The 25,708-nt window shown below is 34.9% G+C and overlaps 1 protein-coding gene across 7 annotated transcripts in view; it reads right to left on the reverse strand.

The window, feature by feature from the left end:
* The window catches only part of TAFA5 (TAFA chemokine like family member 5), a 415,267-nt gene that overhangs the window by 201,252 nt on the left and 188,307 nt on the right, over positions 1-25,708 (reverse strand). The window lies entirely within an intron of this gene.

The raw sequence follows: 25,708 nt of genomic DNA on the forward strand, positions 1-25,708 counted from the left end.
AAACATAAGCAAACTTGCATAAATTTACACACATACAGATATTCTTCACAGAAGGGTGTGTTGAAGATTATGCATTGAAGGCATTGGTTCTGATATTGACTATAAGACGTCAGCTATTTTCCATGGTTCCTCACACAATACTGCTATACTAATAACACAGAGTGGATCATTAAGCCTGCTCTTTGGCATACCATAGTCAATGGTGCAATATCTTTACTTTAAAATATACAACTCTAAGTCCAACCCAGAGGAAAAATTCATAGCAGAAACTACCTGTGTAAGACTTCCCACTTATTTCTAAGGGAATGCAAAAATAAAAAAAGCCAGGTCTGAGTCTGGTGTTGGCTATACTTTGCATTGTTTGTTCCCATCTACCTGCTAGAACTTTAACATCACAATGCTGACTGCAGACCATGTTTCAGTGTTCTGAGTGTGTCTGGTAGATGACACTAAATTTTCCTCTTAAATTTGAGATTAGGTGTATCAGAAATCATTATAAACTATATTCTATCTTTCATCAGCTAAGACTCTAATAAGACAAGCTAAGATGTGAGATTTGATCAACTCCGTGGGTCACACTGAAGTAGCATCAACCAGAATTTTCTGGAGCAGAGGACAAAAAGAAAATTCTCAAGGTAAAGAGCACCGAGTGTAACTAAATGCTGCTCCTCAAACAGAGGAAAAGCTGAAGGAAAACTGTTAACATAATGGAGAAACATTAGCACTTTCTGCCTTCCTATTGGTGAGTATATTTCAGTTTAGATCAGTGGTACTGATATTGTGCTCCTGTGGTAATGGCACGTAAGCAGGAGAAAGTATAAAACTCACAGAGAGGAGAATGATCCCACAGGGATGAGTAACACAGCAGTAAAGCAAGATTTATTGAATGAATGTTTGCACTCACCAGATGTAATAAAACTTGAATGATATCAAGCAACTAATGTACATATATGAGATACACATAGTCATGTTGATTACTTATGGCCTGCCCTTCTTATTTTAATTTTCCCAATGGCAATATAGAAACCTGAATGAAAACTGAGGATAAGCTGATAGGAACAAGAACAGAAAAGCTAGCAATAATATTTCATTAAAAAAGGGTTTCTGAAAGACCATATAACCTTTTGTCTAAATGCCTCAAATCCAAAATGTATTAGCTTCAAACAAAATACAGTTATTTTAATTAGGTATAGGTAATCAGAATTTATACAGCAACAGCTAAAGAGAGAGTGATTATGACGCTAAGACAAATCCAATCATTCAGATCAAAGATTGGGCAGGCTATCTTTGCAGAAAATAGGCCAACACAAGTATGTATTACCTAAGGGGCAAGTAAGCGTAGTGAACTGAATGATTAATCACAGCTGTAAGTATGCATCACATTATTTGTGTGTATGTTGATGCATAAACGTGGATATTTTGGTCTGATATGAGGTGGACAACAGCAGAGAGACACAGTAATTTTGTAATAAGGAGAACATCACAACCACATTGCAAGAGAAACATGAGCCTATTTATATACAGAAAGCAGTGACTGTGTTTTTTATCACTGAACTTAAGAAATGTATTAAAGAATGATTACATAGTCTTGGTTCTAAACAGGTATGGCAGTCAAAAGAATAGGATTCAGTTTCTGAAGTTGTCATAGGTCTTCTGTACTAGCTAACCATTTTGCTCTGGTTAACAGGATTACAGAGCACTGTTTGCAGTGAAACTACACTACCATCAAACTCACAGTAGCCCAGAGCTGAAGCCATAAGGATGCAGTATTAATTAAAATTCAGTTTTTCTAATCTGCTAAAACCTAATGAATTAAAGAACAATCCTTCCCTACTCTTAAGTGAAAACATTAGTACATTTTCTGTACAACATGAATCTTTTCACAATGACTAATCCCATTCCCAATAAAATCAATGGAAGTTTTACCACTAACTACATGGAGGAAAAAGAATCGGCAGCATAAAAGTCTCCACACTCCCAGCATCAGTCCTTTAGCAAATTTGTGTTACATCTCACATAACTGTCATTCTAACCAAGGATGTACGACAAATGAATTCTTAAGCCAACTGAAAGCTCTATTGCAAGAACTATTCACTTTGTATGACTTTGCATGTACCACAAGTCATGGCAGCAGCTCAGAAGGTGCCATGAGATCAGGAGGCAGAGGTATCAGGGGCACACTTGTTCAGTGTTGCACTTGGCTGTGAACTGTATGACAACTCTAAATTTTAGAGCCTATTTTTTTTTTCTTTGTACTAGATACCTTCCAGGCACCCATTCCAACATTAATCATTCTATGATGAAATGATTATAACAATGTCCCAGAACACTCTAGCATACACTGCAGTTATAAACGAGCACACACAGTATCTACACTCCTCTATGCATAGCTGTTGACATTTTAGTCTTGAAAACACCTTAGATACACCATATCTATTCTAGCAATTTAAAGTAGACAGTTTCTATTTGCTACTGCTTCCCAATTTCAGATATTCATATCAATTTTCTGTAACACAACTGCTCTGTAGATATGAGATAAGTCTATTCCAAAGTTATTACATTTAATACCTGCTTTCTGGTATCTTCAATCAAATGAAGCTGGTCACTGTTGGAGAAGCAAACACAGTAATTGATCCAAATATTTAATAAGAGTAAAGTATACAAATAAACTATTTCTGAAAATGGAAAATCCTTAAGAGAATACAGAACTACGTGTCAATGATCTAAATACTGTATATATGTAGTATCTGTATGTATAATGCAGAATACAAATTGTGGATACCTAGGAATTGTAGCAGTATATTCCATACTCAAAAAATTTAGAGATGTACAGATCCATATTTAGTCTGTCCTGATCCCTCTGTAGAACCTTCCTACCCCCCAGCAAATTGATACTAACACTCATCTTGGTGTCATCTGTGAATTTACACTTGGTCCCATCATCCAGATCATCAGTAAAGATACTGAACAGAGCTAGGCCCAACACTGATCCCTGGGAGACACCACTAGTGATAGGATGCCAACGGGATGCAATGCCATTCACCACCACTTTCTGGGACCAGCCATTCAGAGAGTTCTTAACCCAATAAAGGGGCTACCTGTGGGCCGCCAGCTTTTCCGGAATGCCATGGAAAATGGCACTTAATGGTTCCCTTTTCCACTTCCCACTAATTAGCTTTTTCACCAAGCCTAGCAGTAAAGACAAAAATAAAAGTCAAGACTGGATTTGTTGCTTAACCCTTCACATATGTACTGTCAGGCAAATGTTATACAATCTAGGCACCTTTTCTCCTCTCTTAAACATTACATAACTGATATCTTATATCCTCTCCTACACAGAGAGAGTCTCATAATGCTTGCTGAGATTGTATACATTCTTACACACATGAAATTCATGGCTATACACACAAACACAGATGCACATCCCATCTGAGATAAGCCATGTCTCACGTTCTTTTGCCTCCCTCATATTAGAAAATCCTCTGATAATAGTTACTGCATGATCAGTATGCAACTGGGAAAAAATAAAAAAAAAGAAACAGTAAAAAAGAGAAAACCCTCAAGCTGTCTAGGCAACCAATCCTTTCCACATTGCAACAACTTTCAAGTAAAGAGACTTTCCTGTAGTTGGTGAGAAATTAGAATCTTTGCCAAAGTCCCTTAGTGAGAAAGAAAACGGATTTTGATATTTAATCTCTAAACACAAAGCAGAATCAGAAAAACATAAAAGCAAACAAATCTATTTAATAATCTGATCAATTTTACCTTCTATTTCTCCAGTGATGGGGCTGTATCTAGTGACAGTGTAAACATTTTAGTTTGCACAATACAAGAGCCACAATAGAAGAGTGTAATTAGCACTGGAAAGACGTTCTTGAGGAAGTACTTTGATTTCAAAAGACTGTTGTAGTGATTGTCACCCCTGCTGTGCTTGGATTCTCTCTTGATGTGCATAAAGTGTGAATGCAGAACACATTATTATGAAACTCACTCGTCCTTGCATTTGTGTGCTCATTGCTTTGCCATCTTGTGGTAACCAAAAATAGAAACCTACAGAGCAGCATATAATTCACACTAGAATAATGCTGCTGTATTTTTTAATGAATTCTTCAGTGCACTTGCTGGAAATCTACAACTCTAAACCACATTATGCATTTTTTCATTTATTTAACAAATGTGCAGTCATTTTCCTTTTAAGATTGAGATCACTGGAAAATATAAACTCTTGTCTAAACATTAAAAATAAGTGCAAACATTAAATGATTTAATGCTGCATGAATGACTTCCAAAGAACTTTCCAAAATACACTATGAGATCTTTTGTTTAAAGGAAGTAAAGTGATTCTATTTTCTCAGCACATATAAAAGCTATACCTGTATAAAAATTGTCCAACTACACGACAGTTTAATGTGTTATAAAGGAAATTGGGTGCGGACTTCACAAACTAGTCAATAATTATTTATGGAACAAAGTAATTTGCTGGCTTTAGTTTGGGGTTTCTCCTTTAAATTAACATAGGAAAAAGTAAATATAAAGCATCTACCCCTTCCAACTTTAACTTTTAAAAGAAGTAGCACATTTTTGAGTTAGCAGTCCCAAGGGAGAGAGGATGAGCCCTTCTGTTGCTAAGCAAGAGTTTGCCAGTTATTTCAAGCTTTAGCTGAGTACAAGCAATAATCACTACTGCCTGAAATATATTGGAATGAAAGTACATGGGACCATTCATGACACTTCATCAGCATGCAGGAGGCAAACAGAGTGACTGCAGTGATTGAATACAGGCTCAGAACTACTGGCTTTAATCTCCATCTCATTCATTCAGCATTTACTTTTGGCACAGCTGTATGATAAACATTCTGACATTTCTTCCTTGCCCACCCTCCCTTGGAATCCCATGATTGCTGTGTGTATGTTTGTTATGTATTTAAGATCACCAGGTTTGGGTTTTTTTCTTTCTTTGTGGTTTTGGTTCCACCCCCTTCTTCCCTACCCTCCCCCCCACATCCCCAAAAAAAAAAAAAAAAAAAAAAAGCCAACAAATGCCTGGGTATGGGAAAGGTAAAACTGCTATAATGGCATTATATAGAATTCTAACATTACTGGTGCTAAAAAAATTCTGATTTTAAAGACAATACAGTTTGTTACTCCATAATGGGGCTTTTGTTTGGTTTCTTTTCTGTTTTGGTTTTTTTTTTATTATTTTTATTTTTTGCTGTACATCACTTATCTTGACGAGAAGAGCCCATATGCAGTTCCATATCCCCAGAATCTGCCTTGGCTTTGCAGCCACTGGATTCAAAGGGTCCTGAACACCTCAAGGCCTAATTGGTACCATAAACAACCTCCAGTAGCACAATGAGTTATACATAAACCCAGTAAGCACAAGCAACTGGGTAGCAACTATTAGAGTGGAGTGACACTGGCATCAAAAAACAACTTCTATTTTATATTAGTCCTTCCTCATATTAAAATGCCTAAGAGTTTTGGGAAAATCTGCCTAGTCTACTAACAGAAGTTGGGCTGACTTCTGCTCAGTATGCCAGACTCCTTGAATCCACAGATCTGCTACACCAAACTACCTGCTTTTCACTCATTTTGTACTGAAATTGATGCTGTAGGATCACTATAATAGTTCTAATTAAATAAAAAAGATACTCTTATGACAAACAAAACACTATAAAGAACCTATTTAACACTCTCCACTCTGATATGGGAAAGTATCTGCAGTTTTGCTGACTGAAGGCACGTGGCCATTCCTAAATGTCCAGAGGTAAGTGGGATAGAGCTCTGCAGAAGACTGGCAATACAGTGCCTGTTATTGATATGAAGATGCCTTTTCTCTTACTGAGCATTCAACATAATGAAAATGAATAAAGAGAAAAAAAACCACCTACACCCTTTTCAGGCAACATGCAACACCATCTCTGTCAACTAAGTAGAAAGAGCAATTGATTGAAATCTGGAGACAGCAAACAGATCAATGAGAGAAGGAGATAGATGAACTTTGCAGGTTCCCAGAGAGATGCAGAAATATCCTTGGAATAGCTAAAATAAATACTTTAAGGAAAAAAAGTTTTTCATCAACTACAATGCCATCTAAAGAACAGGACCTAACATCAGTCTCCACAACACAAGGCAAATTCTGTGCTGTACTTAAGTAGCAGGAAACAATCCAGCACCTTCCTCCTAAGCATTTTTACCATACTTTTAAGGATCAGGTTTCATTTGTTATTCACTTAAATCAGGAAAAAAAACCACAAACCCTTGAATATGAAAAAAAAAAAAATGGCCCATCATGTGAGACATGAAAATCTTCTAAGCAGCAACAACAAAGGAACACAACACACAATGTGACAGATTAATCTCACTGCCTGTATGTCATTATGGAAAAGGGAGCTAGGATGACTACATCCACACTGTAGTGCAAATACATGGAGATGTCAGCCAAAGACTGATACCAGTATATTTCTTACTGTGACTGTTCTATCTTTCCTGAAAATAACCATTCACTAGCAGCAGTTGGTTGACAATATTTAATTATTTGACTATACCAGCTCACATTATGATTTTTTTATTATTTATTTAAAAACAGAATTTCATTGGTACAAAACCACCACAAGTTCCAGGGTACTCTTCAAAATGTTCATACTGACTGCTTAATTCAAATAATTTCTTCTTAATTAAAAACAACAGATTTCCTGACAAGAAGTTTAATGTGCTACCAAAAGGAAACAAAACCAAACAAATAAAAAGCAAACAAAAGGAGAAAAAAAACACCCCAAAATTGTCAATAGGGTGCACAATCTGATTTATTTATGACAGCTATGAAAAAAAAAAATTCTTTTCTCATGAGACATATGTCTCCTAAAGAAACCATTCTATCGGCTGTTCTTATATTTAATGTAGAAATTATTCAGGATATATTTTAACTGGTGGGCTAACAGACTAAACAGACCATAGAAAAGGAAAGCTGACAAGTGATTGCAGGCAACATTGCACCTTACTGGAAATATAAATGATGAATATCATAGAAGACATCATCAGTGCATTGTGACCTGCTTAAAAAAATTAAAAATAAAATAATATTTTTTTCAATTACAGTGAAGTTAGATCTTACTTTTAGCAACATCAGGCAAAAAACTCTATTCTTTCTTTATTTTCATCTTACTTCTTTTCCTCATTAAATGTAGGGCAAGTGCAACCTTGCTTCCCAATGTCAGGATTTATGAATTCCCATTCAGAGTGTCCAAAGATTTGCAAGACAACCATCCTGACCTTGGTTAAAAAGGAAATCACTCTGAATGAGTTTAATGAGGATTTGAAGAAATGTCCTTGGAGGTGTAGCTTGAATGAAAATGTAATACTGTCTACATTTTGCCTTGTACCTTACTGAGGAAGCAAGAAACAAATTTTATTCAGTGTTTTGCACTTGCTACTCTCAATCTCACTGAAGTTGCTTAAACAAAGCTAATAGAAATTGGCTCAATGAGGCATCATTACTTTCATCTGCAGTACTTAGTTCTATTTTTTTTATGCTGACTTAAGAAATTATATATTAAGAGAACAGTAAGTTAGTATCACTGTGGGTAAACTTACCAAAATTTAAGAGTTAGCTGATGATTGTTGGTGTCTGAAATGTTTCTCTTTATTTTAGCTGAGAAGTTTTGGTGGTTTTTTATTGCTCTTCTGTTAAGGGTTTGTTTTTTTTTTAATGTTTTAGGAAGATGGTGTGTTTTTCTGAAACATACATCACTGCTCCACTGAAATTTAGACACCTATTCTGCCTTTAAAATAAACTAACTCATCAACAAAAACATTTCCCCCCTTTTAATACACTTCAGGCATGTGGTCTTATTTGTCATGTTCTCTTTTTGGATGTCAAGAGTCACAAATGACATCAGTCTGAATTTCAACCAGCATTGCACAGACATGTCAATATCAATGACACGAGAGATGCTTGCAATAAACTTGTGTTGCTGACTTAATTAGCTACACAAAGCTAAGGAAATAATTTGTGTAAGATACAGCACAAAGACACATGCTTATCAGAGAACAATCAAGTCAGATGTCTTAAAACAAGCTTTGGTGAATTGAATAAGAAACTCAGAGACCAGAATGTTCCACAGTATTGCTCGAGAACACAGCAGGGTCTTTCCACTGACTTCAGAAAGGATTGTAAGGCCCAGCATGATATTACTGTCTGCTCATGTAAACTAGTCCAAATCCAGTGTTGAGAGATTCACACCTCCAACACAAATGGTTTAGTGTAATTTTTAAGAGATCTTTCTATGGTACTAATTTTCATGTCCCCATAAACAGTTTGAAAAGATCACCAAAATGGTGGAATTTGAATGTGATCTTGTTCTGCAACTGTTCAGACTACTCTCTACTGCTTCAATGCCTGATCAGAAGAGGAAGAGTGAAAATAAAACTTCCATCTCTCTGTAATAAGCCAGAAAATAAAAATCTGTATCAGTCAAATGCTAACCTATATTCTGCAGGTATAAGTTTGAAGACCACATGCTAGGAGAAAAACTTTTAAGCGGAAGCTGCTGCCAACCTTAGCTGGAATAACCTGTGTTCTTTAGACTTCACAGCTTGTCTCTTGAAAGTTCTCTGGCAACATGTGCTTTTTCACATTTGTCATCTAAATCACAGATCCAAATGTAAAATATAACATTAAGAAACAGGGAGTGCATTTGCGACGCTCCTTGGAGAAATCAGGTATACGTAAGGCAATGATTATATTACATGGAAATATAAGCAGCCCCTAATGTGATTTTGTTACAATAATTTAATTAATAAAGATCAGTTGTCCTTCCTAACACTGATACTCTTCTTTTCAGAAAACTTTGCTGTCCCTAGGTAACAATGAAACAAGACACATGACAGTTTGGCACAATAGTTCAAACCACATACCGTTACCCTAATTATTCACAATGCTCTACAAGTGCAGACAAAGAAGTATGAAAACTGACTCCTCAAACTCTGTGTTCCATTGATTGTGAAATGCAAAGCAATAAATGTATTTACTTTTCATGTGTGACACTGAAACAGCTCTACTGAAGAACTTAAACCAGAAATTTCCAGACTGTTTGGACTAATTTCTCACTGTACTCTACAAAATTCTCTGCAAAAACACAGTACACAAAAAGTGTAAGCCTACCACAAAAAGTTCATTTAGAATATGGGTCGGGTTTTGCAGAATTTGATATAAAATCAGGCAATCCCCTTGCCATGAAATAATAATACAGAACATTTTATTGCTGAGTTATTGAATCTGGTGCTCAGTTTCAGAAATTAACTGATGTTGAGGAAATTCCTTAGGCAAAGGACTGATGATGTGGCAACACTTATACACACCCCATGTAGAAAAAATACGGAAAATACATGGTATGATGGCTTATGCAACAAATTTCTTATCAGAGTGAGATAGCCCATATGAGTTTTGCACTTCCTAAATGCTGTCCGGGATCACTTCATCCTAGCAAACAAAAATACTGTTTTAAAAAAATTGTGCTATGGAATGAAAGCCTTTAAAACTGCCAATATCATCAATGAACAGTTCTTTCATCAACAAAAACTATCCCAAATACTTTTCAGAAACAAGAAGCATAAAATGAAATAAAATTTTGCAAAATGCCTGAAAAGCACTGCAGCTGCAAATCCAGCTACATGCTTGCCATAAAACCATATGCTAGTGTGCATCTCACTGAGTACTGCTCTCCAAATTTATTCAAAAGTCACATAGAGTACAAATCTTACAAATACTTTACTGTTTTATGAGACTTAAGGCATAAAAAATTTCAAATTGCTCATCTTTTCTGTGTGTCTTTTTTTCCTTTTTTCTTTTCCCCAACAGCAATTTAATAATATGTATATTAGCCATTCTTACATGAAAAATTATATTTCAAATCTATCCTAAATGGGGATAATCCCATCACTACTATCCTTCAAAGGGTTTTATAGAATGAAGCTTTAAATCAAGGACTTAGAAGAAATCTTGATCTTCTATTTATTATGTTATGACAAATTCAGTTATTATTATCTTGAGGAGAAACCTACAGTTTTCATGAAAACACTGAGTGAATATACTTTATGTATTTCCTGAATATAAAAAATAAAAGATTATCAACAATAAGATCATTTAGCAGCAGGTAACTGATTATCCTAGTCTTCTTTTCTGGGCAATACACTAGACAACAATATATTGAAAACTTTATCTTTCTCCATGTTACTTAAAGATTTGCAACCAATTTTGAGGAAATTGTGACCAATTCTGTCTGGTGTTAGTGGCACTTCACTAAAAAAAAAAAATTACAAAACTAAAAATCCTATCCTTTGAGGGAAAGGTTTAATTAATCGGAAAATATATGTGTGTGCTTCAGGATTAATCCTATCTTTGTAAAGATAGGGTCTATGTTTTCTTGACCTTTAATACTTGTTGCATTTATATGTCTGTCAATTTTGACTAACAAAAACAGTACTTTAAAAATTCTGCTGAACTGCTGAAAATAAATCTTTCCAGCAGCATTGAATAGTCATTTTGGTTTATAATTCTGTTTCAAAAATGCACGATTACAGTCTTTGGATAGAATGCAGCTATCACTTTTGGCAATTTTTTTTCCGACTTGTTATTACTTTTCTCTGGTAAATTTAGTGTCTGGGTTCTGAAGGCCTCTAGTGCATTTATTTTGAGCTCCTACTCCCTAATTTGTCTTGAACAAATTTCCTTTTCTTACTTTTCTATCACATAAATCCATTCCCTAGGATGATTATGTTCAGATTCAATTTTTAAGGTTTTTGTATATGTAAGTAATTTATCTTGAACATTTTCAAATAATGGAATCATATTTTCTTAAACATGTATCATTTAATTACATTCTAAAGATTACTTTGGGGTTTAACTGTTATAATGCATAGTCTAGGCAAACAAGAGAGTGAAATGAAACATTTTGAACACAAATGCATGCAGTAATTAAACACAGGTTTGAGAAATAAGAGAACCTGCACTTCTATACAGTTACCTATATAGGTTTGTACAGCAAGTAACTGAGCAAATGCTCAGGAAAAGATGTTGTGACCAAAAACTACATAGAGACATTGATTTATAGACAAATGCCCTGTATTTTAATAGCTTTAAGATTTTTGAAATTTAAGGTTATTGCTGAAAGAGTTTATTTCAGTAGGAAACATGCCTTTGGGCTAGTCAGTGTTCTGAGGACTGCCATTTGAATCTGTCCATCTTATTCAAGCTAAAAACAAAGGGGGAAAAACCCAACCCAACAACAAGGCAAGAAAAGTAGCCTTCAGTTCAAAAATGTAATGAATTTCAGACTGCTCCCCCAGCTGCACCAGATAGTAAAAAGATACTACAGTTTCGTAACTCAGTTAAGAGCCATTCTACAATATATTTTACATAATTCTTGGGGTTGTTTGTTAATTGTATGAGAGAAATCGCTATGGTGAAACACAAACTTTTCTTTGTCAGACTGTCTACACATAGTGGTTCACAAAATAAACAAATAATATTTGTAAATATGAATGCTATATGTATACCCCTGATATTGTAAGTAACTTAAAGATTCAGAAGTATTCTGTTTGCTCTTTAATACAAAATTCAATACATGCCTTATATGTTATGGGAGCAATTAAAGGGATTTATGTGGAAGAGAACAATCTTGCCCTTGCCACTTGCTTTTAAATAATCTATTTTGAAAGAAATAAATTACTTAGGACACAACGTTAAATTGTGAACCAAAGCATGATTAATCTGTATCCTGACTCTGCTTAGATGTAGGAAGGAATAAGAATTGTTTAAACACATATTGTGAACCGATTCAGCTTACATGGCCTACAGAGAAACAGAGAGAGCACATCTTTGAGATATCAAAGTACTTTATAACAGCATTACCAGAGCTCTACTGACACCCATGATTAGATGGAGCATATGCTGACCTCTTTCAGTTAAGATCATTCCATTCTGCTAGTACACACGAGATGAGACAAAATAAAGCAGCCCAGAGGGCCTTTTCTAACTTGGAAGGAATATATATATATGTGTGTGTATATATATATATATATATATGTGTGTGTGTGTATATATATATATATTCAGTTGATTTCTCATTCATAATCCTGCAGCAAAGTATTATAAAGGTAAGTCACTCTGTAATTCCTGCTTCAAAAAAATTTTTTAATATTTTTTGTGTAGAGTTCACGTGGCTTCAGAAGTCACACAGCTCCACCTCTCCACAGTACTGGTTGTGAATCAGAACTCTACCCTGGTCTTAGGTTTGAAACATCCAAGCAGAAAAACGAAAAGTTATGAATGTGCAGTCAGATAAATTCCTGAGGAAGGACTGCTACAGTCATGCGATCCTTCTTCCTCCCATGCTGCTCCTACTCAGTGTAGCAGTCCCCGCAAAACACCATACATTTGAAAAAAACCTTAGGATTTAGAGTTGAATAAGGACTGAAAAAGGTCTCCTACAAAAGCAGCCCCACACCAGGTAGGTGCATTTGTTGCAAGCTTGGTGGATTTCAGAACTAAGCTCTAGGTGGCAACTAGATGTGCAGACTCCATATGCTAGGGATGGAGGTTCTGAAGAAAATAAGACAGCTATGTTAATCTAAGGTGGCTCCAGTTCAGCAGACAAACTGCTTCCCACATGCTTAGCTATCCAGTAAGACAATCTGTTGAAACAGCTGATTTCTAGCTCACTTTGTTGTCATATGGACAAACACGGATTCTTCCTGAAAGGCCTCATCCTGGCAATATAAAAAGAGACAGCTTGCCTGGAAAAGTGTAAGAAGAACTAGTATATACACTGGGGCAAAGATAGGAAGCCTTGGCTTAAATAAAATCCAGTGCCTTAAAAAATAAAGGGTGTTTTCTGAGGATAACATATCACAGAAAAATGAAGAGGAGGAGGCTGTAAATATGTATATACACCATATTGGATTATAAAGATTCAACTGCAGAAATACAGAATTTTCCCCCCTCTTTTGGTTGAAAGGAATATCCTTAAGGAAAGATGACAGAGGCTAAAGTTTTTGAAGGCTCAAAGCACTGACACATCTCAAATCTAACAATAAGTTAGACTGTTTATACTGGAGGAATAAATACTAGTTTCTCCGATTGCAGATTCACAAGAATGTTTTGGAGGATGCCTGAAGCTGGTCTGGATCTTTTAATTTCCTTTTGGTACTCCAGTCAAAAGCAGGGATTTCAAGATGTGCCTCCTCCTTCTTTACCTTTCCTTTATGTTCCTGTTTGAAGGAGCTCACAGAGTTTACAGTTACTTAATTGTGTTTACAAACTCCTGATTTAGTTGTATGGTGACTGAAATCTGACTGCAGTTTGAACTGAGCCACATCACCAAAAAGAAGTTCATGTCATTTTTCTCTCTGTAGGGCAAGCAGCAAAATATGCATTTTGTCTACATTATTTGTAGCTGAACTCCTTTCTACACAGGGACAGAAAGCCTGACACATCTCATTAGCGTGAGCTTCAAGACAGTGACGTATATACTGAACTTCAAGGTCAACTGCAGCCTCCAATCTCTGAGATCACTGAAGTGAAATACCCATCCAAGGGAGGCAGAATTAATCACTACTAACCTAAAAAAAGGTAAGTGGAACTGATGCCACTATGTGCCACCCATAGGGAAATCCTGCAGAGTTCTTCACAACCCCATCTGTACTGGCAGCCTGGGGGGAGCAGGATGCCCACCCATTTGAACAGTGATTTGGGGAGCATTTTCCCCCATGGAGCAGGATGCCCACCCATTTGAACAGTGATTTGGGGAGCATTTTCCCCCATGGAGCAGGATGCCCACCCATTTGAACAGTGATTTGGGGAGCATTTTCCCCCATTAGTGTGCTCTTGGAGACACTACTCACCTAAAGGCTTCTTGAAAGATCTAAGAACTGAAGCAGAACTTAACTAATTACTAAATTTCATCACAGTTGTTTGCATGCTTTCTCAGTAGATATTCTCAGAATCTGTACTGTCCAAAATTTAAATCCAACTTAAATGGTGGGATTTGATTGAATCACACCAGTCTCTAAGGCAGAATAAGCAATTACTGTGAGTACAGTTTGAGGAACAGTGGAAGAAATGGTAGATTAAGCCTGTATTACTAGTACTTTACAATCTGCACAATCTTAATGAGGTAGTTGAAAAGAACTGAGGATGTGGTATGCACTTTCATTTCCACTAATGGCAAAAAACACTACTCTCTAGGACTTCAAATTTAGGTTCTCTGGGTATTTCAGAGAGAAAAGAAAGTCTTCTATGCTCAACAAGAAAAAAACCTTTTAAGATGTGTTTTCCACAATGTTTCCACTGGAAACTGCTATATCAACAAGTCTCATTGCCATCAAGCAACTATTTATTACTAATAAATATATTTTTTCAACATTTTACATCTATAGATCATCCTAACAACCCCTGCTGTTAAACAAATAACCCAAAACACTTTCATGATTACACTTCTGTTCAATTCTTGTCACCACAGATTGATGTCTTCTCACTGATAATTCTAAAAATGTCACTGAAACTGACTTTTCTACAGCTATATAAAATGACATTTTTGTTTAAATTTCCTGTCACCATAATAATTTTTCAGTTATGATTCACTGAAAATGCAGGACATTTTCTGGCTAGGAGTTAGTCACATTAAAGACTGGCAAACTATGTACACTGATGGTAGCTGCATAGACTTTGAGCTGTACTGCTATTTGCCATGGGATAAAAACCAATGAACGCACTACCTATAAAAAATGCCCATCTCATCTTAAAACAAGATTTGAAAAACAACATGTGTTTGTTATATCTGTGCTCCTTTGTCTTATGTCAAGTACAGAATTGGATACAATTTGGCAACTATGCCATAGGTTGAAAGTATGAACACCTAAAATAACACAGAAAAAAATTACAATAATACAGTGTTTTAAATACAGTATAATGCTACAAAATAGTATAATGCTAAGAAGATTCATTGTTTAAGATCACTAATAAAATTTATGCTATAATTTCATGATACAGGCAGTAGAAGCATCATCCCTGGGGAGATTTAAAAGGAGAAAATATGTGGTGGGAAGTGAACTGAAAAATCTAGTAACTTTCATCTTTAATTTCTGCAGGGTATGATCTACTTTCAGTTACCCTGGTGTAAATGCCAAAAAAAGAAACCAGAATTGCAAATTCAGATCTTTCTTCAGTTCTTCAGTACACCTCTTACAATAATAAGGACACGTCAAGTGATGAAAGAGAGGATATTCTTAATTTGGGACACTGTTTGTCCCGCTAGCCACTCTGCAGAAAGCAGATCCTTAAAGACCAGTAAATATACTTACCACACTGTAAGTGAAGCAATATAAAGGACTATGACTATTCAAACAAGAATAGATTTCTAAAATATCAACTCAATGATAGAAAGTTATGTTCAAATTTAATTTTCCTGGATTTTCTGCAATCTGAGGAGCATCATTCTCTAAAAGTGATCTTAAAGTCCATGAAATGGGTTATTAAAAATAAATAGTTACTAAAAGATATTTTGGCAGTTAATAGGAGGCTGGAATCTTATTCTAAGCCAACAGAAAAGCCAAGAAGTAAAGGAACATACAGACAGAGGTTTGGAGGAATCTGTGTTTCACAGCTGAGAAAAAAAATCTCCACTAGATTCTAAAAAAAAACCTACGAAACAAAACCAAAGCAAACCAAAACACTAAACTCCCCTCCCCCCAAAAAAAATCCAAGAAAAAAACCTAAATAGAATGTGAAAACACATTGAGAATATGTATGTCCTACAGATGATGTTCCATTTCACTGTTTCCATACACACCTCTTCACTCATAGTAATATCTATCAGACGTGCACATGATGGCACTGTTCACATCATTTCATATCTTGTCCAGCATGATGTCATCACTGGTGAGACAAGAACTGCACCATCACTCCCATCTTTTTGTATGCTAAGAAAAAGTGGTATTAGGAACCTTGGGCAGCCTGAAAATCTCTGCAGCAGAGATCCAGAGGCACGACAGTGGGTCTGATTTTGTCACTGTCAGGTTCTGTCTTGAAAATGCTCGGACAGAAACTCCTTGCACTCTGAGGGGTACTGCATAATCACAGAAAATGTAGGGATCACATCCTGGAATCAAGATAAGCAGTAGGACCAACAGGTAAAGACAAAAAAATATAAAACTGACAGATAGGGTAACTTGTGAACATTTGCTTCAGCCCTTCATGTACTTTTAAGTATCTGCGTTTCAGCACTCCTCTCGAGAGGTTGTGTGTGTCTGTGCATGAAATTATGGTATAAAACTGATGATATCAAGATCAGATAGAATTAATAACCTTTACTAATTTTACAGTACAAATAGCAATGTAAATATAATTCAGCTTCAAAATTTATGTCTGATGGTGTCCTGCAACCCATCCATTAATTCAAGAAGTGAGTTTATTAATTTTTCTAATAGCTTGGAAAGCACAGGCATGTGTGCTAAGGCTGGCAGATCAATCCAATTCACTTTGCATCACTTTCCCTTCAATATGGTACAATATTGTAGCATCTCTGAAACATAAAACTATATTTGAAATTATGCTCTGAACTTAAATGGTGGAGAAATTAAGCCCTGTTAATTAAACCCTTACAGTGAAACTGAGACTCAAAATAGTCTTACAATGCCTGCTGAAGCATCACTAAGATCAACCTACACAGTGTCCTGCTGAGGTCACTCCCACTGCATGTTCACAAACTGCAGACACGAGGCATGTACTAAATGACACACACTTCTCCACAGACTAGCTCAGTCTGGAATTTCCCAAGTGATTGCCAATACAGTACCATCACCTCTTAAATATTCTCAAGCACTTAGTAAAGACTCCTTCAATCAATCTCTCAGGCAGTTAAATATCCTTAACTTACATTGCAGCATTTAGGTGGAAGCACTGAAGAAAGCCCAAAGACAGCCAACTAAAATATACATCTAACCACAAAAGGAGAGTTGAAAAGGGACTGCAGGATTTCTGCACTAATTCTCTCAGTTATTTCTGCATCATGTGCTTGCATATTGCAGTAAGATGTGTGCATGCCACATATAGTAACCAAGACAATTCTCTAAGTTCAAAGGCATGTACTTCCCATTTGACCCACTAAATAAATTTTTGTGATACTCGGTGATTCTGCTCCACTAAGACAGAATTTAATATATTGCTATGGCATAAATTACTGACTTTAGTTTTACTGACAGAGCTATTGACTCTTTCCAAACATTTGCTTCTAAATAACGAACAACAAATAAGAGTTCATCATTGAAACCAGATGTGATGAAGTAGATAACAAGTGAGCATCTCCTGAATGTTACAGCATGACTGGGAATATGCCATGAAAAAAACAACACACTATCAACTTGAAATTATACCATATTACAGTAAAGTTCCTGATGTTGATGATAATTTAACAAATGCAAGTCAAGTAAAGTATTCCTTATGATTTTACATTGCAAAACTAAGGAATTATTTGCTCTACTATCTCAACCACCTGCTTTAAAATTTGATCTGGTTAACAATGAACTGAGACCAATAATTTGTTCTTGGCAAGAGTCAAATAATTTCCTGAGAGTTATTTAGTTCTAATTTGACAACCTCATGTGATGGAAAAATCACTTGTTTCTCTTGGCAATTTGTCCCAGCAGTTAATCACCTCCCTACTGAAAGTGTTTGCCACATATTTAATTTGAATTTTGGCTTCAGCTTCTACTAACTTGCTTTGCTAAATTAAAAAGCCTTTTATTACTAAGTGTTTTAGACACAGTTAGAAAACCACCTCTCAATCATATCTATGATAAGCTAAATGTATTCAGATGCATCTGAAACTGTATATCATTTTCTCCTACAAAGAGCTCAGCTTCAGGGCTCTTTTCTTCACTCTTTATTTTCAGTATGAAAAAGAACAACTGCAACCAAGTATTAGTTCTGCCACTGAGGTAAAATAACTCCACAATATTTATTTATTACTTTGCTCTACTTACTCAGATTGCTAAATTACTCTGTTGTCACTGTTGATGTTCATTCTGAAGTAATTTGAAATTACGAAGAAGTAGCCTAATTTGAAGACTTACCATTGATATCTTCCCTTTATTTCAAATCTCCCTCCCCAAAATGTTTACTGCCTCATTGAGCAATGGATTATGCATTTAAAAAGTCTGCATATGATCAGCAACTGATTTGGGCTGGCATGTCAGTAAACATTTACATAGCTCATTACGCTACATTTGCATTGCCATACATCAACCAATCTTGTTATTTCAAGAAAAATAAATTCATAGGTGAAATGTTAACTGCCTAGAAAAGTCAGCTACTCTTTCTAAACTGTAAAATTTCCCCTTAAGTCTCTATTTATTTCAGTCTTGTATTACACAGACTGTTATTTTGTCCACAAGTAATACCAAATGAATCAATCAAGAAACTACCTCTCACTTGAAACATTCAGAACTCCTTCTGTCTTCTGGTGTTGTGGGCTCTATCAAACAAGAAAGTCATGAGGTTGAAGATACCCTTACCCAAATAATTATCATGGCTGATAACTATCCATAAATTTTAAGGCGTGCATTGCTCAGATACATCATCCTCAGGACAAGAAGATAGTAACATAGACATGGCAAGTATTACTGTTAAATACAGTATACCATTAAATATAACACAACCGTGTTTAATGTGTAAAGAGTCCTAAATATGTGATAAGTTTTGTTTATAATTTTTTACTTTAAATACTTCTAAAAGCACCTCTAGTGAAAGATTAACCTAATCTTTTTTAAACCTGAGATGGAGGAGGAATGGTTCAGACAATCATTAACTAAGTGAACATTTCTCTTTATGATCTGAAGAAGTATTATTCAGACTACATAACAATTTTTTTGTGCTATCACAGAAGTCCTTTATGATTACAGTGCTTCCTGGATGCAAAATTACATCATAAACTAACAATACCTTCCTATAAACTATGTAATAATATGTATAGACAATATGTAAAGAAAGAAAATAAAATGTTTCTGTAATGTTCATAATTACATGCCAGACATCATTAATCTGGTTGCTCGACCAAGATTTGTTATATTGTGTACACTGAAGCTGTGGTCACCTTCATGTGGAAACTGATGCAAGGGAAATCATACAATATGATATCTGGGTCTGGCAATCATTGTTGATTTTTCACTCCTCTCATTCATAGATTTTCCCTATCAAAAGCAAAAAAAAATAGTTTCCTCTTACAAATATAGCTTTGCCAGAACTAAAAACAATAAAAATAATAAAAAAAAAACCTAAATAAATTGAAAATCAGGCATAGGTGAAATTAATTTTCCATGAAGGAAAAAAGGAGTTTTGTTTCCTTGACCAGCAATTTCTACAAAGGAGCAGGCTACTAATAATTCTATATTATTGATTCTGGTTTGTTGCTTTACTTAAAATGATTTATAAATGATTTAGTAGTTGGTTATTAAGCATGGCAAGGTGAAAATGAAAAATGTGCCCATGCTAGAAGTTTTATATTTTTATTAAAGAACTATTAGATATATTCAGTGCTGTTTATGGAACCATGTAAAAGTAGTTGTAGTAATGATTTAAGTACTTAAATTGTACCTAGAAATACAGGTTTAAAAGAGAATTCTCTACATAATACTATAATGTCTAACATTAGCCGGTGTTTACTGACTGTATTGGTAATTTTGGAAAGAGATGTAGTTCTCATAAGAAAGATTCATAGTCTATGAACCAACTTGACAGAAAAGAGCAAGACTTTCTCAATAAATTGTGCCACAATTAACAAAAAAATAGTGTATTTTTCTCCCAAGATCTACTGTCCTAGACCTTCACAAAACAGTGACTTTTAATACAAGCATTATCTACATTGCCAGATAAATTTAATAGCAGTAAGTATTACCTCCCACACTGCATTCCAAAAAGATATAAGAATGTCATCTTAAAACCCCTACTAACAGAACAGGTTTTGCTGTCCAAAGTCCACTTCACTATACCAACATAAAACTGCAAATATGTGTTCATATAGAACACATTATTAAAATATGCAAACGCTATGCAAATACAAAACTACTGATAAACGCCTTTCACATATTCTTAAAAATATGTTCCACAAAATTATATAATAACAAAACAAGGCAGCATTTCAGTCGTATTTATTTCAATTCTTCACTGTAATAAATAATTACAAGAAAAGAATAATTAAAGGAAGACAATGAACCGCTGTCAGCTGAACCCAATCTCAGTAATGATGTACAAGGGGGCATTTACAAGGGACAGTCAGATATGCATACAACACCACAAACATTCTCACCCCACTGAGTTGCAAAACAGACATTTTCTTAACCAGATTTTCTTCAGTATGAGCAATGAATGCTCAGCAGTTTAAAAATTAGGTCATTGAGAATCAACTGTTTAAAGAGATTATCATAATATTGGTACAGTAAAAATATTATCAAAAAAATAGAATAACAATGAACAAACCAAATAAACACTGGACAATTAATAGACTCAAGAGTGCAATTATGTAATCATGAAGCTATTTCTGGACATTCCTGTTGCTTTCTGCAATGGGTAATTTGTTTGTGTTCTGGGGCTCTTCAATTCATTCATATAGATAGAACATGTCTACCTGAAGAAAAGGCCAGCCTTTCAAGGATGGAATCAGGACAGCTACTCCTGAGATTAGTAGGAGATAGAAGATAAAAAGCCCCCTTTTTGCTCCATGGCACACATAAGTGAGGTTTTTAAACCTTCATTTAGTTATTCAAACAACATGAGCAGAAATCAGGTTGCTCCTTCGATACAAACTCTCATATTTTGGTTCTCTCTTCAAGGCAAGGTCATACAGTGTTTTGAAGGGTACCATTCAAACAAGAGCACAAGCAAACATTGTATTTTAAGGAACTGTTTATCTGGGAGCTATGGAAATTGAAGTTCTAGTGTAACTACTACTATATTTTTCCTTTTTCAAATGCTACTACTCCATTTGATTCACATGACCCAGCTTTTGCTGCTGGTTTGCAAGGGTGCAACACAGATTGAATTGTCCTATGGCAGAATTCGGGGCTGCAGTGTGCCTGCAGTGGAGAGTCCTCGTGCTGAAGCAGTGATGGGAAATGTATCATATTAGGCTTTCACAGGGAAGAACTGACAGAAAGAGAAGAACTTTACATAATCCTTCATAAACTTCCTTGGGGGGAGGAGAAGTCATCTCCTCTGACTTCCATGCAAGCAGTGAGAACATTTATCAGACAAAATGCCAAGAAATAAAACCTTTTCCATTCCTATAAAGTTGACTTAGGTAACTGCTGACTCAGGTTGTCTAATGCAAGCCAGAGATAAAAAGCTGCTATTTAAAAAAAATAGCAATTTGTTACAAGAAAAACATTTTCTAAGAATTCAATACCTAAATGTCATAATATATAATTAAAAAAAGAAAAAATCATTGTTTCTACTGGTTTAGGAAGCTACTTTGAATTCTTCCAGACCTGACTATTTATGTTAATGGCATAATGACAGTAATAATGTGCTGAAAGAGAGGATAGCTGTGTGTGAAGGTTCTCAAAATATGTTGCTGCATACTTGAGAAAGACTGTATGGATTGTCAACAAAACGCATAAAAAAAAAGAACCCAAACAAAGAAACAAACAAACAAAAAAGTAAGACTATTCTGCAATCTTTTGCTGCTAACTCATGAATTGGAGCTAATGTATCTGGATTTTTTACTGAAAAAAACCCAAAACAACTAAATCAGAAAACCTTATAGGTTAGGGGGAAAATTTAGCTAAAAAAAAGGTGGAAAATACCCATCAGATGGTACATCTGAGCTGAAGCTTCTGAACTCAAGGAATAATAAAGCAAGAAGAAAATCAACACCTTTTGGGGATTTTTTCATAATATCTGTACTAAATAGAACTACTTACATCAAGTCGCATGAAACACCAAGAAAAATCTTTTTCAGGAGCTATATATGTTCTCAAAAATCTAAATTAACAGAAGTAATATGCTTTTGTTTTTTGAAGCCATAGAAAACAACTCACATAATAATAAATAAATAAATTAGTGATAACAGCTGTCTGTATCTAAAGGAATAAATGTTGCCCATCATATTTTAAAATATATCAAGTTTTAAAGTCCAACAAAAGCCACTCAAATATCACAGTACCAAATTGAGTTATGTATCCTGAAATCACTCCATCAAAGGAAATTTGCTTATTCTGTACTTAACACTGGAATATTTTAAGCCTGTGTGAAGCAAAGGCCTCAACAGATCTATGCAAAAAGAGCTGGAGGGGCAATAACACCAAATACTTTATGCGACTACAGCCATTCCTATTCTCGAGTACATTAGGCTGTTAACACTTTATAATGAAAGTGCATAAGGGAGATTATGGTACAAATTGGTGATAATAAAAACAACACTATTACATTGTTTCTCATTTGTTGCGACAGACTTTTTATGTGCAATTATGTAATTATGATTCCTAAAGAAAATTGAGATCTTCATTCCTTTGCTGTTGAGAGGTTCAAATCTTACATAATCCAAAAAGGCAATAATCATAAATCTGTTGCTTCTAGTCCATTATATTCTACAGATATGATGTGATGAAAAGTTCACACAAATTCAGATTTCAAAAATACATTACTTTGAAGATACATCTAAAACAGCTACTAGGTTACACATCATAAATTTAAGATGTTTTGTATATCTTTAAGTACCTTATCCCTAAAAGGTAAATTAATACACTTGGCAAGAAAAAATGAAACCAGTTTGGTGGCTATAAACAATCAGAAATCTCAGAAACATCACTGTGAGATCACTTACCTTTGGAATACTTACAAAAATAATGAAAAAAAAAAGTATGAGATATTTTCCCTCATTTAATTTTTTCTTTTAAAAATGCTGACCAAATGAAGCTTTTGTTAAGATGGATAGCAGTTATTTCCTGAAAAGATGCACTGCTCCTTGTAACAAATTGAAAATTCCTATTTGAGTCCAACTTTTAATGGAATAAAATCAGCTATTATTTTTGTTTTGAAATTCTGATTATAAGTGAAACAGGCACAAGTAACCTCTTCTACAGTGAATTCTTTGCTCTATTTCCTTCATAAATTTTCAGTATTGGAATTCATAGCCCTAGAAGAGTGGAGAAGTCGAAAAAATGAAGCCCTCATGTGATCACATAATTTTGCTTGCTAATATGGCAGCATTTACTAAAGGGCATTAAAAGAAAATATGGACACTTTTATTGTTCTCCTTGAGGCAGAAAATACTGCAGTGAAGAGGTTCATTACTAAATATTTTACCACTGTCCAGCTGCCTCACAGTCAATTATGTTTAGTTAATGTGCATATTAATGAAGATCTTGACATAGATTTATAACCACAAACTGTCCACTCCAATGTCAGTCTTCAGTTCATGATTGGTACTTTGTTGGCATAATATAACCAACACTTCTAATTATGTTTCAGTTCATTAAAATTAAAACAGAGTTCAATAAAAGCAATTTGTAACATGCTATTTATTTTAGTAAAGACAATCCTATTCTAGAGATGAAGATTCAAGAAGTAATAAAAATGTGAAAAATGCACTGACTAAAACTATTAATATTATATCTGTTCAGTACTGAGGATCACTTTCATTTGGTTATTAAAGTTATTATGCAAACATTCCCCATAGTAAATCAACACAATACATCAATGTTGCTTTTTGGGAGAGAAGATATATGAAGAAAAGAATACCCTCAAAACACAAAGGTACTTCTGCAGCAGATTTCCCTATGATGCAACCATGGAGGTTGCTATGCCTGAAAAACAGATAAACATAAAGTTACGTATGATAAAAAAAGATAGATAGAATTATCTATCTTTTAGATAGATAGAATTATGTATGATAAAAAACCCAGATAATCATAGAATTATAGACCTATGAAGATGATTCAGGAAATGAGAATCCTGCTAAATGACAGAAAATAAGACATGTAGAAAACCATGCCGTAATTTTCAAATGAAGTTTTTCAGTCTGAATATATTCTCTAAGTTCCCATTGGTGATATCATGAGAACATCTGGGTTGCAGGTTGTGAGCAGAGTATTAACTAATATAAACAGATCCTGATATCTTCAACCAGGGAGGAAGGGGACGCTGTCTCAGGCCACAAGAGGGGGAACACTTATCCAGCAACACTGTTGACTACATCAGCTTGAATACAGATTATGCACCATGAAATTACCTTTATTTGCCCCTTTTTATATGACGGTCATTCCATTAACTCACACTGGTAGAAAATAAAGAATGCATTTTTCAAGGCATTAGGAATAACAGGTAAGCTTTGGGGACAGAAATGGGATGAGAGGCCGGTCCTCAGCTTTACTGTTTTATAAAGGTACAACTGAGGCTTCAGTAGATTGCTTCTTCACAATGTTACTGAGAGGAGAAAAGAATCCCAGCCTGTAATCAGGAAATTACTGTGGTATAAGGAAATCATATTTCAAAATATCATCTCAATGGAATATATGTCTAGTTACTGCACTAGGAATAAGAATATCGTTGGTCTGAGAAGAATATGTGAATTTTACATGAGTATTTTTACAGCAGAAAATTGCTATTTATCACATTCATTATGCAGTTCTCTAATTTTATCTATTACCATAGTCCTCTTGTGCTAAATCTTTCCTAGTTTCCTCATAAGTATGTTCTAATGCAGGAGACTGTAATTTTTACAGAAGTGCAGAGAATAATACTTCAAGATAACAGTTCCAATATTCATAAGAAGACATTATCAAAGTGATGGAATTAAAAGATAACTCATCTAATTTTAACTATTTAGTGTCTGGGGGGGGGTTAGGAAATTAAGAAATTATTAATTCTCTTGAACTGCTAATTAAAACAACAATCCAATTCTTCCCCCCTCATCCTCACCTGACCCTTAGTGATCTGGCTTAGACCCTTTGCAGCCTGAATATATGCATGACAATTGTATTACCACTGTAGACCTCCAGTCAGTGAAGACTGACTAGGCAAAACACAAAAATGCTGAAAAATTCAGGCAGTTGGAAAATTTAGAAAAGCTGGGTCTTGCATATTTAGCACCTTTCTTTCTTTGAAGCAAAAAGTGAAGCAAGATGTTATCACAGACGTGAAAACCCATTCTCCATCTGAATGTAACTCAGGTTGTGAAAGAGTTAAAGTTTAATAATTTGAAATCCATAGAATACCTCAACAGGAAGAATCATTTTATTTTAAATCTACACAAAAGATTGAAAACGTGAGCTCCGCTAGCATTTTCTGATTGTATTTGTTGTGGTATTCATTCATTGAAAAGAAAGGTTAGTTTACATGTGTATCCAAAAAATCTCATTCTTCCTTTAGACCTATCTCTTGAATGCCTCTAAGTGCTGCAAAAGTCTTAAATCAACATGAAATTATTTTTTTCTTTAACCTTTGTTTTACCTCTATGTTAATTTTCTCCTCTACCTTCTATGAGAAGAAATGGATAAATTCCCTTTGCCTAATGACAGCAACATTAAAACATGTTTGATTCGCCTTCCAATTCCAAGTCTTGCCAAGGGAAATGAAACTGAAGAAAGGAGATTTCTCCCTTCTACTGATACTTTGGTTTATACCGCGTTTCCTAAATCTGGCCTACTTGGGCAA

The sequence above is a fragment of the Melospiza melodia genome, chromosome 4, assembly GCF_035770615.1.
Source record: "Melospiza melodia melodia isolate bMelMel2 chromosome 4, bMelMel2.pri, whole genome shotgun sequence".
Lineage (NCBI taxonomy): Eukaryota > Metazoa > Chordata > Aves > Passeriformes > Passerellidae > Melospiza > Melospiza melodia.